This window comes from Stigmatopora argus, chromosome 21 (assembly GCF_051989625.1).
Source record: "Stigmatopora argus isolate UIUO_Sarg chromosome 21, RoL_Sarg_1.0, whole genome shotgun sequence".
In the NCBI taxonomy this organism is placed as follows: domain Eukaryota; kingdom Metazoa; phylum Chordata; class Actinopteri; order Syngnathiformes; family Syngnathidae; genus Stigmatopora; species Stigmatopora argus.
The window spans coordinates 7,498,870-7,517,583 of NC_135407.1; the positions used below are offsets into that span (position 1 = coordinate 7,498,870).

An 18,714-nucleotide genomic window follows, 5' to 3' on the forward strand; every position below is an offset into this window, starting at 1 on the left:
TGGATGACCGGACTCCCAATGCGCATGCGTCAACGTCATTCCATTTTTAATGATAACGCCGCATTTCAGGTGTCGTCGCTCACGTGGAAATCGTATGCAAACAAATGCAACGCAACATAAAACTCTTCTTTAAGAAGGTAGGGCTTTTCTTTTTGTTTTAGTTTCATATTACGCAGGAGTTCGTTGTTTATGCATTGCGTTCTTGTGAAACACTTAGGCGGATTGTTTGTATTTGAGTCAGAGTTCCTCCTTAAACTTAAACTAAACTTACTTTTTTAATGCATTTCTGTGTTTGCCGTTTCGGGTCGAGTTTTATTGGCTTTAATGTTTGCTCATTTTCATTTGAGCCCCTTCCGATTCGATGTGCGTTTAAAAGTGTACTTACAGATTGATTATATTCTTTATTTGAGCATTTTTAGGAAAAATAAACAAATATTTTGCATTGCAATGCAATATATATATATATTTCAATTTAATGCGCAGCTCAGCTACACAGGCAACAAAAAAGATAAACGTAGCTGTGTAAGCGTATACTATAGTAGTACTATGTATGTGTGTATATATATATATATATATATATATATATATATATATATATATATATATATATATATATATATATATATATATATATATATATATATATATATATATATATATATATATATATATATATATATATATATATATATATATATATATATATATATATATATATATATATATATATATATATATATATATATATATATATATATATATATATATATATATATATATATATATATATATATATATATATATATATATATATATATATATATATATATATATATATATATATATATATATATATATATATATATATATATATATATGGGTCATTTTCACATAATTCAGCAAATAACGGTAAAGACACTTTCAGAAAATGAATAATTTACAAAATGCAATTCAAGCATTCTGATTATCTCTAATTAGCAACACTAGCACTGCCTGGAAATATCTTAGCTGGAACTTTAATGAAAACATAATTAATTAAAATTTAAAAAATATGGGTGAATATTTGGAATCTTTCCTTGTGCCTTTCTTTTCTGATATCGTTCCCTTTCTTTCTCTAAATATTTGTGATAGGCTCCAGGGTCATTTTTAATCTTCTCCCTGCATTTGCGCATCGCTGCAGCATTAGATTTTTTCGCAGGTGGCTTACCGCCTTTTTTCTTAAATGGATTCATGTTCTGGAAATTTTACAAATCAAAGCAGGAATTAGTATACACATAAACATAGCATAACATGTTAGCGTCATCTCTACATATCTGTTGTATATTTAAAAATATGTATTTCATCTCTACATATCTATTGTATACACCTTTTAATAACGGTAAAGACAAAATTTATTAACGGTAAAGACACAACATTCCACCTCAGCCTTTGACATTGGTAGATGGTATTTCTTGGCACTCAGTAAATGATAGTGTTCTGCATGCATACACCATGCCCAGTTCATTAAAAAGCAAAGTAATTATGTTCACCAAGTTTTTAGGACATCGGTAAAGACATGGAATTGTTACGACATTTCACAGGTATGGTCCTTACCTTGGTTTTAGTTTCATTCTCATGGCTTCTGCTTAGCTGGCGTTGACAATATGGCTGACAACATCCTGGTACTTCTCCCACACCAGCCACCTGGTGTATTTACTGTGAATTTTTTGGTGTATTTCTCATGTGATAACGGTAAAGACACACTAACTGATATGAAAGGTACATCAGTAAAACTGTTTGCAGTTGCAATTCTTTTGCATTTTTCTCAAAGACAACTTGAGTGAAAATACTATTGAAACAAATCTAAACAACACATTCTAAATAGAGACAAACAAATAAATCATAACCCGACTTTTCATTCCTATAAACTGTGACACTAGATTCTGGACATCTAACGGAGTGGACAAATTCAACATAAACTGGCTCTCAATGTATTTGTGTCTCAAATAGATTTCTCTTAAAATTGGTGCCAAATGTAGTATAATATGTGGCAAACAAAGCAGTAGTAATTAATTTTTATAACTTTGTAACACATAAAGGGAAAGTCCAGGGCCATATCTTTACCGTTATTTGCTGAATTATGTGAAAATGACCCATATAGTGTGTATTACCCGTAGTATTTGTTTCTCACCACAAGACGGCGACATTGCCCCACAATGCGCGGATAAAGAAAAGAGCGAGGCCAAAATGGTCGCTGGGTGACGTCAATAACCCAAGAAAATACATGAATATAATTAGCCAATAAACTGTCATTACAATTATCTTGTCTTATAAATAATCGTACCATATTATATTACCTTGAAATTACATTTGAAAATCCTAATGATTTTTACACGTCTCCTATGGCAAAAGCTAAATGAGAATAATTTATGAAACAATTTCATATCCTTGATTGCCAGTTTTGAAAAGCAGCAGTTTTTATTTATTTATTCCTGAACGTTAAAAAAATATATATATATATGAATGTGAAAAAACAATTTCTAATTATGTAAAAATGAGATTCTTGTTGCACCACTCGTGTTTTTTCCTTCTAGCCCAAACAAAATAATATGACTTTTGTGTTGTGTATGTCCGATATAATAGGTTTATGTTTACCAAGATGAATTCATTCATTTTCTCTCCCACTTATCCTCACAGGCACCCATCCTAGCCAACTAAGGACACCAATCGGGGAATTGGTGGCGAGCCAATCCCAGGCTTTTACCAAGGTAATTCTCACAATTCTCTTACAAACTTTGCAAGTAGCTGCAACTGAAAAGAAGCTTTTTTTAACCTTGCAAAAAAAACATGTGTGACCATTGACACCCGTCAGGATGGTGACATGTGATTTTGGTCAACGTGCGCCAATAACGCACGGCTCCAGATGGGAGCGTATTGTGGCCGAGACCTCGGGGTCGAGAGGTCACAGTGGAGTGTGAAAAGAGGTCAGCTTTTAAGCACTTGTTTTGGACTTTTCTTTTGACCCCGGGACGCGTGGCTTCCTAATTGAAGACGCGTCAATGAAAGGTCCTTGACACCCGAAAATGACCCGTGGCCGCTGTTAAGCGCAGTGTAGCAACAACTATCTACTTTTGACAATACGCAATTGGACTAAAAGTTCATCAATTCATTGTTCCTTCCACTTCCTCAAATGTTTTTTTTAACAATCTTAGTTCCATCATTAAGGTAACCAAAATATGAGCGTCATTTTCCAGAATGTTTGCAAACAAAATGACGTTGTCTGACCGCCAGGTCAAGAAAATCAAGTTTTTGTATAAATGACCCTCATTATTTTAAATGCGAAAAAAAGAATTGCTACCGATAGCGGTACATTTACATCTTTGGAGGAATTTCGTTAGAAATGCCTGATTCCTTTTTGGGAACTGTTAACAGAGCTAATTGACATTTAAGATTCTATTTGTTCAGGGTGTATTTCGTCAAGGTTTCATGTTGCTTTCTCGTCCTGCTTCACTAAGAGGTTGAAAAAAAATATTAAAATTGGCTTTGGGCCCTCTGGTATAATGGCTTCTCTAATCCTGGCCAATTAGAGCCGGCAAAGGGGGAGTGGCCACGTTCACACTGCATCAATTTGCGCTACAGCGGCGGTGTGAAAACATAAATAGCTTGTCATTCTAACCCGTGCTGAGAGCGCGATATGTTCGGTAGGAGAAATTATTTGTCGGAAGGGGTTGGCTCTTCCTAAAAAAATATCTTATCTTGGAAAGAAAAAAAAGGAAAGCTGAATCACCCACTAAGCAGTGTTTGTTGAAAAAATAAAATAAAAACAGCAAGGCTCACCTGACTTGTCCCATTTGGCAACATGAGGAACTTAGAAGTAATTTGAATTCTGCTAAATAACAGTAAATAAGGATGGAGTGTAGTGGAATTCCATTAGATGTTGACTTTGTTGCGCCAAAACTGACCCGAAAAAGCCGATATTTTTTTGCAAAGTCAATTTTCATCTGACATAAAGTAATTATGCTCCAAAGATAAATATACAGAAATGAAACCTTTCCCATGCAGTCTTTAGTAAAGCTAAGATGTGTATTTTGATTGGGTCTTCAAATATTTTGATTTGTCAATTTGCATTGTTTTCTATTTAAAGTGATGACACTAAAATATAGGAACATTTTTTTAAATGATCATAAAGTTGTGTGTGTGTGTGTGTGTGTGTGTGTGTGTGTTGGCGTGTATTGTTAGTCAGTTGTTGCGCCCTCTACCTGCAGTACCCTAATTGACCCTTAGAGGTCTCTGTAATCTTAAATTGAGGAAAGGGTCATACAAAAGAGGTCATCATTCTGATGCAGATTTCTCTTGATGTGAAAAAATATTTGATGAAATTTTATATTAATATTGCAATATCTACAGTTGAAGCAAATTTTGTAACATTACATTGAGATCCAAAAGTATGCGTAAAAAGATCATCAAAGTGATGTCAGCCATATGCACTAACTGTAACGTTAAAACATTTCTCTTGAGTAGCTAAACTTTTTACTTCATTTTTTCATTGTTTAATTATCATGTTCCTTCAGAAAATTATTGTAAAGTACTCATTTTTCAAACAATATTGCAACAGTTTGAAAATAAGAGCAATTGAGAGATTCATTTGGAAGGCTTAAATGAATGCCGAATTTATGTACTTGTTAGCCTGCCAGTTTATTTTTGCAAACATTTTTTGTATTTTTTTTTTGCCCTATCATGGAAACTCCTCGACGACCACCTGCTGAACGAGTCGCATTTTTCCAAACGGCGTGCCTGCAATTTCCTAATGGCCGCCGAGTCGGTCTGTGGCTCCCCTGGAAGCATTAACATGTGAAAGAAGCTTCATCCTGTGAACTTATTTGAACTCTGACCCTTTCCTCTGTGCTCGCCAGACAAAAAGCCCGAGAAACCGCAGCTGGGATGGATGGGCGGGCGGCTGGATGGAGCACTCCCAGTCGGTTCTCACCAGCGGCGACGGTCCTCGCCGGGCTCCCAGGCGACAAAGAGCGACTGACTGAGTGAGTGGGAATAAGTGATTATTACAAGTGCTCCCGACTTGTTTTCCCGGCTAATTATGCGCCGTCTCCGCCCTCGCTGGCCCACACGGCCCGTTTTAAACGCATTAGCGGCGTAGACCATCCAATGGCAGTTATTCATCACTTCTTCTAATCACGGTACAAATTCCCCCAAAACCTGCTTAGACAGGAACGCTAACGGCACTCTCATCGTAACATGTAACGTGTTAGCGTGTTGCTAACGCCAACGCGGGCATCTACCCAATCACCTTATGATTATAAGTCTTAGCTGATATTGTGACCATTCCTACATATAAACTCATCAGTCACAGTGCACATATTCTCACAGCGCCACCAAGTCGCACACACACACACACACACACACACACACATGTTCGCGCACACACACACACATCCAGCGGGATGCAGACAGTTTGAAGGGCCTCATCTCGCCTGCCTTTTCTCCGGCTGTCTGCTCTGTCTGACCCGGGCTCTTTATACGTCTAATTAAGTAGTCAGACCCTCCAGCGTGCCGTGACACGCTCACGGTTGATTTCTGCCCGATGTTTTGTATCCCCCGGATCGTTTTTTTTCTTTTAAAACGCTGAACGAGTCACGCCGCATTGTTTTGTGGCCGTCCCGCCATCGGCGCTCTGGGAACGCTCGCTCAATAGCCATTGCGCGAATTCGTGGAAAGGCCAAGAGAAATTGGGTGGGAAATGGAGCCCGCCCTTAATTCGGGTGCTCTTTGTCGCATATTCAAAGAGATTGGTGGAAAAGTCTAGAAAATGCGTGTGACATCACACTAAATATTTTGCAATATAGGTGTTGGAAAATGAACATTTAGCATAAATTCCCAGATAGGATAAGTCCTCCGTTACCGGTGTACAATTGTTTAAAAAAAAAAAAAAATTAGACCCTAGTCTTGCATCCATAACAAATCCCACTTTTACCTTTTTGTGTCATCAAATAGTGGCTGCATTTTCTTTATTTTAATAGTTGTTGTTTTTTTAAGTCACACTATTGCCAGTAGATGACAAATTGTGCACTATAACGCAACAACAATGGCCATATTGGTAAAAGGAGGTGTTAATGACTTATTTGGGGGGCCGAAATTGAGCGCACGGTGACCTTTGGGGCAGCTGGACAATGGTCACTTCCTCCCTAATTCACCACCTTACAAGACATAATGAACCCGCGTGCGTGCATAAGTGTGTGGCCCGCGGGGGCGTGACCCTCACCGATGGCCTTTTCAACTTTCAAGTTTATTGACCTCTGACCTGCTTGAAAGTCACTTCCTTGCAAAGACACCTGTCACACCCCCACCATCAAGTCAATGGGACTTTCTACTTGCCTTTTTCCCAGTGCTCATTGAATTGTTGCCTTAGCGCCATTACCCCCAAAAACCCATGCAAAAAAATAAATGCAAAGTAGAATACTTTTTTAAACAAATCAAAGTGTACAGATGAAGCTGTCACTGATGTATAAATGGATGATGGAAAACAATCGATGATTGTTCACTCCTCGTCAAGGCCATTTTTGGGGGGCAGCCGGGATACATTCGATGTTCACGTGCCAGACTTTGCGCTTGAACTTGAACTCAGTTCCCTCACGGCACCCGGGAAGCCCTCCGGACCCTCCCCCGCGCGGCCCCACCTCCCGCAGCACGTCTGTCTTTGTGAAGCTGTCTTCCTTGACTTTCCGCATCCACAGTCTGGCCCGTTTGCAAACTCGGGGGCCCCCACCCCACCCCGCGCCGCTCCCCGTCGCCATTCTTCACCGTAGGGTCCCGCCCGCCACCCTCCGACGGGGACACGCCAGGCGGCATGCTAATCGGGCTCTCGGCGGCACTTCCCACGATTTTTTTTCTCCCCCTCCCAGACGTGAGCTTTTGTCTCGTCATTGATTTCATTCTAATCAGACGGTTCCCGTAACTTTTCTGCCGTCTGGCCCGGTGGGCCCACCTCTCATGGAGACCCCCACCCCTCGCTCATCGGGACTCGGGGTGTCGTTAATGAGTCGGAGTCAAGGATTCTCCAGGTTACACGAGCTCAAGTAGCAATCAGGGAGGGACTGAGGGGTGGAAAGTTGCTGTATTCAGGGCCTCAATTTATGTAAAGCTGACCTCGTTCACTAAATTTGAATCAGGTATGATTTATTGTGAAGTGAAATCAAATTTTCAAAGTTTTGTCAGGCCAGAGAAGGCACGAGGATCGGATTAGTCGACGCGTCGTCCTCGCTTTGTGAAAGTCGAGTCGATTGCGACAAAATCAAAGTTTTTCCCGGATTCGTAAACAAACAAACGCTTTGTTTGTTAGAAATCTCAGCCGCCATTGTTGTGGTCTCTCGCTGTGACTCAATGTCAATTTGCCGGCTGCCTCTCTATGAGTCACACACTGGCCGCGTGTCTTTTTCTTGTCCAAATGTGGGCCCGACTGCGATCGCGCCGGCCTGTCAATGCGGCGGTCTGTGTCCGCTCGCGAGCGGATGTTTTAGCCCAGATGTGACTCGGGTAAACCATTTGGAATTGGGCAGGGCGCGTAAACGTGGGTCAGCCCACAGCTGACGAGGACCTATTTGTCATTTCACGTCAAATGAAGCTATTTCCTTTTTTTATTTATACAATAGCGAATTTCACGATCGTCACACAACAAATAAAACCACTGAGTACATTTATTACGATATCAACAGTATATTAGCAATGCAAAAAATGACACTGCAAGCGTTTTTTTTCATTTTATTTTTTTTATTATGCGTCTCAACAATAGTAACAATGAATTGCATAGTACAAAGTTATGTGCAAATAGAGCTCTAGACATGTGCAACAGTAGGTCATAGTGCATTTCTGGGAAAATGTAATCTCCCAAATTAAGATTAGTACATAGAATGCAACATAAAAGAAAATCCAAATCCTTTAGAAATCAAATAAACTCATTTCCAATACCCCGAAAACCCCGTTTGCATACATAATAAGTTTTTAAGCGCTACATTCTGTCCAGGTTTAAATTGCACCTGAAGGCCCACATTTCTGATAACTGACAAAAATCCAGAACATGTGCTGCCTCATACACCAGATTGTATTTTAGCCACATAGATTGTCACACAGCCGCTTGCTAAAAATGACATTTGTTGTTCAAATGAGCCCCTAAAAAGTCCACTGATGAACTCATTAGTAGAATAACACACATTGTCCATTCCATCAGAAAGATGTGTGTGTCCTTTTGTGACAGCTTTCAGTCCAAAAGGCCTGGAAGAAAATGAAGCATATATTAAATAAGTATATTTACAGATCCAGAGCGTACAATAGAAAAATAGATGCATAATTTTCTAAAGACATAGCTATCCAATGTGGTACATTTTGAAGCGTCTTTTTTTTTCTCTCTCCCTCTCACACAAACACAAACACACACACACACACAGACGAACACACACACATTGTAAACTGTAGTTTACTGCTCGCAGATGGCACACTAATATGGCCGCCAGGCCGCCCCTCCTCCTCCCCATTCCTCCGTCATTGTCTCAACTACCCAACACGTTTTCTCCCACGCTCTTATTCCGGGGTGGGGGGGTGGGGGTGTTACGAGCCCTGATTGGGTTCCCATGACAACCCCGCGTCGGCACGGTCCTGATTGGCGTTCAGCGCGGGCTAATTATGCGGCTCGTATGCTTAAGAAGGGAAGAAAATAACAAAAACAAAGTGTAGGCCGTCGCCAATGCGGGGCTAAATAAAGCGTTAAAGCGGGGATTAACAAATGAGGAGGAGCCCCTACGGTTATTTATTCATTAGCATATTGCATATCATGACCAAACACACATTTGCACATCCTTTCGTCAGTTTGAAACTAATTGTGCAGTACTAAGTTGTCATGATATTAGAGCAAAAAAGGGGGTTAAAAAGTTCATTTTGTGCCAGTAGCATCTGCCATAAGCAACAAATTTCAAATGTAGGATATTGAGATGATTTGCATTGTTGAACACTAAATATCACGGGGAAACTCAAAAGTAGTTAGGTGAGTTGGACCACTTTTAGAACCAAAAACCAAGTTTAAGACCATCTCTTTATGGACATTTCACAATCAGATTAAGGCTTATAACATTTTTAACTGTGGCTGTGATGTTAATGTGCAATCAAGATAATGACCTATGTTCATTGATTAGGGAGTTACTCTGTAACTGAACGTTATTTGACCGAAGCCTAAAACGCTCTTTTCTTGTCTTCGGCCGTCGGGAATTTTAAACATTGCCACAGAAAGAGACGCGGCGGCGCTTCTAAGCGAAAAGACGCGCGGCGACGTGAGAACGCGATGGGCCCGCTCGGGGTTTGTGTACGTACGGACGCACGATAGACGGGTCGTCCGGCGGGGGTCCGACGGCGACAATGGGCGCCATTGTTTAGCAGTGTCGCTGGCCCATTAATCAGGGCCATCCAGCTCTAATTGGCGTTTTGGTTAAGCTGGTCTCCAGACTCCCGCCCGCCCGCTCCCTCCACTGGCCTAAATAATGGCGTTACGCCACAAGTGCCGCCGCGCATTGGAGAAGACAATGTGTGGCTTGTCTGAAGGCCCGGGGAAGGACACCCCCTCGCAAAAAAACAGCCACCCAATCCCCCCCCCCCCCCCCCCGAATAAACCTCACACACGAGCACAAAGAAGGCCTCTCACTATTGAGATCTCACTGTCTCGGGCTGCCTATCTGCACCCCCTTCACCATCCTCTTCGTCTTCTTCTCACGATTACTTATACTACCCAATACCCCCCCCCTAACACACACACACACCATTGCAAATTCCAGCTTCACATTCAGATGAACATCCCCGCCTTTGTTATCGTTGTGCAACGGCAAAACAAATCACAAACATTGCCGCCATTGGACAAAAAGGTGAAAGTCAGGGTGTCGACCGGAGCATCTCCACGGCGACGTGCGGGAGGGCGGAACCTTTTTACCAGCCTAAAATATCGTTTTTCACGAACAAAGCGTAGTCATCAAAGTGCATGGGAGTCCAAAAAGTCTTTAGACTTGCCCCCACCACCAAAAATACATTTTATGGCCTCCAAGAAACTAAACAAAGATTTGCACACTCACAATGACGGAAACTAAATTTAAATCAATACGATAACTATTCCTACGGTAGCGCCATAACCTGACACAATGTAGCCGTGTCAAAGGTAACGTAAAAAAATAAAATGAACTCCTCGCCAATCGTAAGTCGTATTTTTGTAGATGGAGACAAAGTAAAGCGAGGACCCCCGATGCGTATATAATGAGTAGGAGTGGGGCTTAATGTAAAATGTGAGAAGTGCATTCGTATAAGTTCCCCACACCTGCCAATTACGCCACCTCGCCGTCATAGGTGTTAAATCTGCACCTTTTCATACCGAACGAGCTGCGCTAAGTGAGACAAAATGTCGGCCGACAAACAAAAGCGCCAGCGACGCCCGAGCCGCAGCTGCCCCCCAAAATGGCAGACGCCCAAAAGCCAGCGGCGCTCGCCATCCTTTTTCCACCGCCCCCCAGTGCAAGCCGGCGGCGCCTACAATTAACACCGTGTCGGTAATTAACACTGTTCTCAGACGGCGCGGAAAAGCACGGAGGCTAACGTGAAGACCGAAAAGGGGGAGGTGGCCGTGACGCACGCACTCCCTCGCTGCCATTTTGTGCCAGTCTTGCGCCTAAGATGGTGGCAGGGCTGCAAGTCGCCGGCGCGGGAGGGGTCGGAGGGAACGAACGCCACGAGAATTATGGGATTGCCGCGCGCAAGTTATTTTCGTTTACACGTCGTACGGTCGCGAAGGTCCCGCGTGGTGGTTTTGTGTTGGCTAAGGCAAAAAAAGGCGTTGATTTACATGAAGTTAATATATGGCGCGCGCATTAAGAAAGCGCGCATGAGCGAGCAGAACGCAGCCGTTCTCATGGTACGCTCTGCCCCCGAGCATGCAAATGACATTCATTATGCAAATGCATACAAATCAGGGCCGACCATCTGAGAAGGCAAGTTGGGGGGGAAAAAAGAAAAAAAAGAAGAAGAAAGAAATCAAGTGCTTGTGGCGAAAGCGCAGAGAAAGGACCATGTGAAACTATAAAATGCTGTGAAAGTGGTAGGCTTTTGCTTTTTTTAGGGGGGGGCACCTTTTCTAAATGAGGCCTTGGCTGGCAAAATGGCAGCATCTGTTAAAACGTGGACTCCATTTTGGGGTTCCGGGAAGAGACATGGCAATTTGACACCACTTTTGACCACATTCAAAGAGTTTTAAAGGGGAAGTGACAGTGTTTTCCTGCACGTTGGCCTCTTCCCATTCATTGGAAAGTTGACCTGATGGCATTTTTGTGCTTTTTCATATGCGTGCAAACATGGTGACAAATTGCCTTTGGTTAGGAAAATAGTTCCTTGCGTTGAATCAAGTTTTTTGATCTTTGCGTTATTTTGACCTTTCTGATTGATACGATTTTTTTGTGCAGTGACTTTAGGTTCGTTTATTAGTGGCAGTCAAGTTTTGTCATGTTTTCAATTTCATTCAATTGATTAAGATTTAAGTTAATGTAAGACGGCTTGATCAAGTATAGTGAATTGTATTTACAGTTTGAACTATTATCATAGAAATGAACCTTCTTTTTCCATTCATGCAAATCAGAAAAAACACAAAGGCAACTTGACCCATTTTCACTAATTGCCGTCTTGTAACGGACTAATAAAGCCGTTATTTATGTATTATGATGTCAGGTTATTGACTTCGAGCAAAACCGCGTCTTTACGGCTCACGTTCAGGTCGACGAGTGTTAAAACTAATTAATTAGGAGAGTGTAAATATTTTATAAATGTCTAATAGGGGTTGCCAGGTTGTTAAAGGCGTGCTTAAAAGTGGACTTTTCATAGAGATTTTTTTAATTTGAGGACGTTTTATGGCACAGGAGTGTGCTTGCTTCACACGCAGGCGCACGCACGCACGCTCTGTTGCAAATTAATCCTAAAGTGGAGGAAAAAAAGCGAGAGGAAGTCAAAGAGGAGGTGCTCCAAATGAGAACAAATTTGCCCGCTGTTTCTTTTGTTTCACCACTCGGAAAGATACAAAGCGGCCGTCAAAAGACGAATTAGGAGGACGGAGAACAGGGACGGGAAACCCCGAGCGTAAACAGCCTTTTCCTTTGAATTTATCCTATTTTGACGAAAACTGAATTTTTAAAATGACATTTAAAACCTACATGACGTCTAAAATTGCTAATGCTAAAGTCAGTGAAGCGTTACTATTGCAGCACAAAGCTTTATTGAATGTAAATGAATCCCTTTTTTTTTGTTTTTTGTTTTGACTTTACAAAAATAGTTTAAAAATGTCACTTTGGCAACAATGCAATCACAAAATGCTTTTCCTGAAATTTAAGTCAGGCCCTCGGAGGAAATTATGAAACTTTGCTATCAAACCGCTCTATTAATTAGCTGTCACGGTTTAATTTATTTATAATCTTACTGTGATCCATCCAAATATTTGAGGTCACTCTAGCAAATTAATGTTTCCCATCACAGCATACAGTAAAAAAAAATCTGTGGCTCACCTATTAAAAACCCTTTTAAAAAATCACATTAACTATGCCTACAGATGAATTTAACGTTAGATTATATGAAAAAAAAATCTTTTGAAAAAAAAAAACAGTTCTTACAACACATACTCACAAATCTACCAATCACCACCACTAAGACTTGAGTACAATCCATTTGCTCCCCCCCTCCCCGTCTTAAAAGAAATATTTTATCCCCTTCCACCTTCTTTTAGAAGCTTTTTGAACATGTAGCATTTTTTAAAAGACACGGTGGCGTACCTCCTTCTCCTCATGTTTGTCGCACGTGCTCTCGTCCATTTTCCTTCAGCGTTGCAGGCATGTAATGGGATTCTTGTTACTTTCGGTTATCTAGCTTTATGAAGAATGTACGTCACTCATACAGCTAGATAACCAAAGATAACAGACAACCCCTCGGGCCTAGATGCACACACACACACACATAAACACACACACACACACACTGATGTCACACTGCCCTTGATGAACCTGTAAGGACCAAAAAGACGAGAGAAAAGGAAGTCATCCTTGAACATATCCATGAAATGTGCAACATTGAGTCAAAATGTCCATTAAACAACATAACGGCTGGAGAAATGTCTTAAATACATTTTGCCAGTTATTACGACAACTAGCCATCTTTAATTGCCTCAAGGCAGCAGTGGGGAGAATATTTGATGAGGGAACATTTTACGTAGGGAAAATTGGAAAGGCTTTTATTGTTGCTAAAATTAAAGTGCCACTTTGTTTAATATATTACCAAAAATATCATTTGTGCGTTGTACGTTCGGTATTGTATTAAGGTTTATCTTAAAGAAAACGCAATTCAGTCTTAAAAGTCCTCTATTGATTCCATATTTCCTGTTTATAATTTATTGTAATGGTTCAATTCGTTTTGGAATTGGTATCCAAATGTTAATAAGATATCTGGCAATTTTGACAAAGAAATGTCTTCGTAAATCATGCTTTTGTTAGTCTTTTTTTCTGTAGTATATTTTCACAGGGGGGGTGACGTCACCACCTTTGGTCACAGAGGTGTGATGGCTAATTAACAAACACACACACACACACACACACACACACACACACAAATTATGGCTACGTTAAAAGAAAGACAATAATTAATGTATGTGGGACACAGGTTAACAATAACTCCCTTTTGTTTAATACTCAGACAAACACACACTCACAGGGCAAAATACTTGTATTATAATATTTGTAAATATTATTAATATATGCTACATGGTAAATGCTGTTACAGAATTTTAAATATCAATCGTTTTGTTTATATTTGGAGTATTTTCAAAGGACTTGTTTCTATTATAGGACTCGAGGCTTTTAATAAGAACCTGAACAAATGATCCAAATCTTTTTAAATGTTAACTAATACTTGCTTCAGAGTGGAATATGAATACATTTTGTGAAATAAGCAATGTTTAAAATTGCACACTTTCCTACTGGCACGACATTATTGACACTATTCCCAGGTGGCCTGCGTTGCGGTGTGTGTGTGTGTGTGTGTGTGTGTGTGTGTGTATGTTTGTGTATGTGTGTGTGTTGCAGCAGTAAAATGACATGTTATATCAGGAACATAAAATGGCGCTGTAAGTGCTGCCATGTCGAGTAACATCATGCATACTATATAATGATACTGTATATTAATAACTAGAATAAAGGACTTACCGGCTAGTTTGAGGCAACTCTCCTTCCAACTTTTAACATGATCCTTTTGTCGTTGAAATCCTGTTTATAAAATGAACATAATATTACCCCAAAAAATCATGCAAGCATTTGACTTGTAATTTATCACTTTAAATTATTCTTCATTAGCAGTCTGCTTTTTTCGATGATGACAATACATTTTTGCGTCATATATCCCTTTAAAACACTCCAAAGTGACGAAGTATTAAAGCTTACGTAATAATAAACGTCACCGTGCTGTATGGGGAGAAGTGACGTCAACGCAACAGTTGTGTAGATTAAACACCACCTGTATTAGTTTTAATCTTTGCACATTTTTGAATTAGAGACTCACTGTCATTTCCATTTTGGTGAAGCCTCAAAAGCAACAAAGTTTAAGTGGAAATCTACCTGCTTTCTTGGGATGTATTCTTTTTTTTTTGTACCGTGCAGAAAGAATCATTTTCTCTGCTTGCGTTAATCCCGTGTAGGCCGGCGAAAGCATCTCCTAAACTCCCAGGGATGACATCTGGGATCTTTTTTTAGCTGCCGGCACCTTGTTTTACTCTGCTTACAAGGTGTCGTCTTCATTTGTGGGATAATAATAATGCACACTAGACAGTCTCGCCAACGTTAATTCTCCCATTTGAGCATCACAAATGACGGAATCACGGAATGAAACAAACTTCTAATCTAATCTGTGTTTTTATGGTGAAGTGCGAATACGGCACAAGTTGTCAACACAGCTGCGGAGTTCAAGTTCAAAAGCTATTTAAAAACTATTTCAGCACAATCCATTCACGCCATGAATACACGACGAGCGCGTTTATACGCCGTACCTTGTAGCGGTCTCGTTTTAACAAGGCTAATCCCCGAACCGCAATCGCGTTGCAAACCGAGGCCGCTTCGACCCCCCCCCGAATGACGACGGCAGGCCCCAAAAATGCCCGGCAAACGCCAGGATTGCAAATCTTGCTTGTCGAAGTGCCCCCCGAAGCCAAACCACCACGCCAACCACCCGGCAAAGTGACGGCGTGCGCACTTTGGATTGTTCCGACCACCCATGGAAGACATTGGCGTGCATTTACGCCGGACTAGCTCAAGCGACCCGTCGCTGTCAGCCAGCAACGTCCCCGACGGTGCAAATTCTCTTGAAAGAAAAACCCAAATCCAGCAAAGAAGACGTTCTCTTACCGGTGCTTTCCTCGGCTGGCATCCCAGATGGGAGCAACCACGAGCGGCGCACGGCGTGACGTCCCAACGGCCTCGTCCATTTATTTTCTCCCCTCCCTTTTTTCCCCAAAAATGAGCTCTTTGCATCCTCCCACACCCCCCCTCCATCGAAGGGAAGCGGAGATGGCACGGTCCACACCGCAGAGGACTAACTAACTCCATCCCCGGCATGAGCAGCCTCAGCATCAGCACCAGCACCACCGGCGCGCACCACGTCGAATCCCTCCGAGTGCACGAGCGACTCATTTGTCCTAAATCATATATGCACCCCCCCGAGGCTACGCCCCCTCTTTGTGAGTCAGTGGTCCACACCCTCTTGATTCTCCAGTGAGATCTCCCCGCACAAATATGAATGCTCACTTTTGATGGACACGCTCAAGAGCTATTTATTTTGGACACGTTTGTCCCGTTTGCGCTGCTCAAATGTCTGTTTTTGCACCGTCAGCTCCACCAAATTTGAGAGATGTCTTAATACTTTATCGTTAAAGGTTACTTTTAGTTTAGGAGCGAGTAGACGTGCCAATTAGAAGTTTAAGCATTATTGTAAAATAGGGTTTAAAAGTATGTGAGGTGAAAAGGATTAATCTGTGGGTAAACTGTGTTCAATGTAATCCCAAAAATGGAAGAAAATTACAGTATAAATATAGTAAAATAATAAAAGAAAGCTCAAATGATGTCACAAACGCCTTTTATTCCCAAAGTCTGCACATAGAATACATCTTTTGTCTCAAAATAATGGGTGGATGCATTCTGATTTTATTTTTTAAATTTAAAAGCATTCAAATACCAATCTTATATTTAAAGGAGAAAAGACAAGCAGATTAAAATTTGAGAAAGGATCAAATTAAGGCCAAAGTTTGAAAAAAATATCGCATATGTTATTTATATTTTCAACAAGGTCCTCAAGTAAAAAAATAAAATTGACGACTAATAATGAATATCTTAAAATGGTGTATACTATGGATATGCGCCGTATAAAGTCCTATTAAAAACAAGACACACAGACCGACCCATTGTGAAAGTATCATCAATAAACACTTTGAAACACATCAGAAAGTGAAGCCTTGTATTGCAAAAAGCCGCTGCATGCTGCTACTGTCTGCCACGGTCCCGACAAACTTCCCTTAATTAACATGATAATCCCAAATGTTGGGAGTCGCTCAATGAAAGGCAACACAAAATCTATTGTGTGTGTGTGTGTGTCTGTCTATGTGTGTGTGTGTGTGTGTGTAGGCAGACATGGCGCCAAAACATTTGCATGCAAGAAGTTGACCCGGTCCGTGTCATGTCTGTCTAGACCAGCTCAATGAGTTGCCACATACCTCCACACAAGATCTCCACATCTGTGGAGCACCAGACATGCAAATAAGCACCATTTACTAGTAGTCATTAAGCTAGACTTCATTCAATCTTTTTGTTTTTTTGTTTTTTTAACCTTCTCAACCCTTTCGCTGCAACTTTGCATCTCAGTCGTGCATTATTTCATAAGAGAAATGTACTTGAAAACTGATTCCAGGTTGTAATATGACCCATTGTTAGCGGTAGGAATATTTATGTCAAGTGAAAGTGGCGCGAAAATGGCATCTTCCATTCCCGCACTCGGTGTTTGTTTACGGCAATACAACATTTGTTTCTCCCTGCTAAAATGTTGGACTCCTCCAAAAGGCATTAATTGTTAACCTGCCTCCATCGTTGCAGCTGTTTTGGTTAGCAAACAGGTTTTTCAGCTCTAAAAACAGATTATTAAGATTCATACTTGTGATTTTTCCCCCCACTTGAAACTATTTGAGGGTGGTGTTTATTTTTCTCAAGTTGATGAAGCACCCCGGCGAATAATTGCGATCACTATTACATTAAGTACATAGTCTGCATCTCATTATGCCCTGCAAGATAATTCTATCATGGGATGGATTTACTGGGACTAAATACATGTCTTTTGTTTTTTTCCTAAATACACATCAGCCATGACAGCAGTTACCTAGCAACAAGATGCACGCGCACTTGCTAGCTTAACCCGTGGATATGGGTCAATAAATGTTTTCTTTTTCTTTTTGTTTAATTTAATTGTCCTAAAACCAAAAAAATATTCCTTTTTTATCGTTCTTATTCACTTTGTCGACGATTCCAGATGAGCAAATTTGTAATGATCCATACAAACAAATAAAAAAGTCCTTAGTTCCATGATATACTCAACTAACTGCATTATATTGATCTAACGGTCTTATTTTTTTGTCATTTCTAAGATTGTTTTGCTTATTCTTTTTTAGATGAATCTACGGATTATTGGATTGAATGCATTCAGTTCTGCAGGAATGAAGGTAAACTCATGTTTTTTTTTTTTTGTCTGACATGTTGTTGCGTTGAAATCTTGTGGGAGAATGTCAGATTTTCTGTCTCTGGATGATTTGCACTGTTTTCTTGTCCTGGTATAGAGTAGAAAGTTGCTTACCATGTTGAAATGGCAGTCTATTCAATGTTATCAATACAATATAGACATAAATCTTGACGGCAACATTTCATTGGACTAAATGCATGGGAAGCTCGCATACTATGTTTTGGTAAAAACTTTTAAATAATTGATTCAATGGAAGCATCACAATTGGATGATCTGTTTTTTCAAGCATTTGCCTTTAGGGGGCAAGTCATTGGGGGCATTATAGTATGTAAAAATAACATTTCAGATACCATTTTGAGCTTCTGTGCACTTAATGTGTTTTATGGCTAAAATGATATTTTTTAAAAATGTACTTCTCTTGATAAATTATACAGTTGACATCAAAATTAAGAAAATTATTAGTGATAACTGGAAAGGACAATGAATAAATTGATTTATAAATATTAAGCAGGTACACTGCAAATATATATCTTTTGGTATAGTTCCATTTTTTAGCCAAATTAACCTTTTTCTTTATTTAAAAAAGTTTCTTTGAAAAAAAATGTTTTTTAGTTGGAAAAGTAACTAGTTACATGATGGAAAAAATTAAGTTACAACGCTCAATTGAAGTTGTGAATAAAAGTCCAAATCTTAACAGTTTACAGCAAATAAAATAGCAAAGTACAGCTTTTAACAATATGTATTACTTTCACGGCGCTCCATACTTTGTAGTCTGTTTGCTTTTAAAGTAAAAAATAAATTTGATGAATATTAAAATAAAATCATTCATTTTTTTAATCTATTTAGTGGTTATTTAATTTGAAATACATATGCTCTAGCGAATTGGATTGAAATAATTTT

At 40.0% G+C, this 18,714-nt stretch overlaps 2 long non-coding RNA genes across 3 annotated transcripts; one reads left to right on the forward strand and one right to left on the reverse strand.

Annotated features, from left to right (window-relative positions):
* The first annotated feature begins 26 nt into the window (after nucleotides 1-26).
* LOC144067542 (uncharacterized) lies at nucleotides 27-17,799 on the forward strand. Of its 2 annotated transcripts, none has more exons than XR_013297966.1 (4): nucleotides 27-137; nucleotides 2,677-2,747; nucleotides 4,893-5,018; nucleotides 17,747-17,799. It is a non-coding gene; the product is annotated as an uncharacterized LOC144067542 (long non-coding RNA). The 2 variants fall into 2 exon arrangements; XR_013297967.1 differs by lacking the exon at nucleotides 17,747-17,799 and adding an exon at nucleotides 14,964-15,110.
* Nucleotides 7,747-15,691, reverse strand: LOC144067541 (uncharacterized). The gene is made up of 4 exons (XR_013297965.1): nucleotides 15,441-15,691; nucleotides 14,250-14,309; nucleotides 12,828-13,055; nucleotides 7,747-8,262 (listed from the first exon to the last, which is right to left on the reverse strand). It is a non-coding gene; the product is annotated as an uncharacterized LOC144067541 (long non-coding RNA).
* Nucleotides 17,800-18,714: the final 915 nt, after the last annotated feature.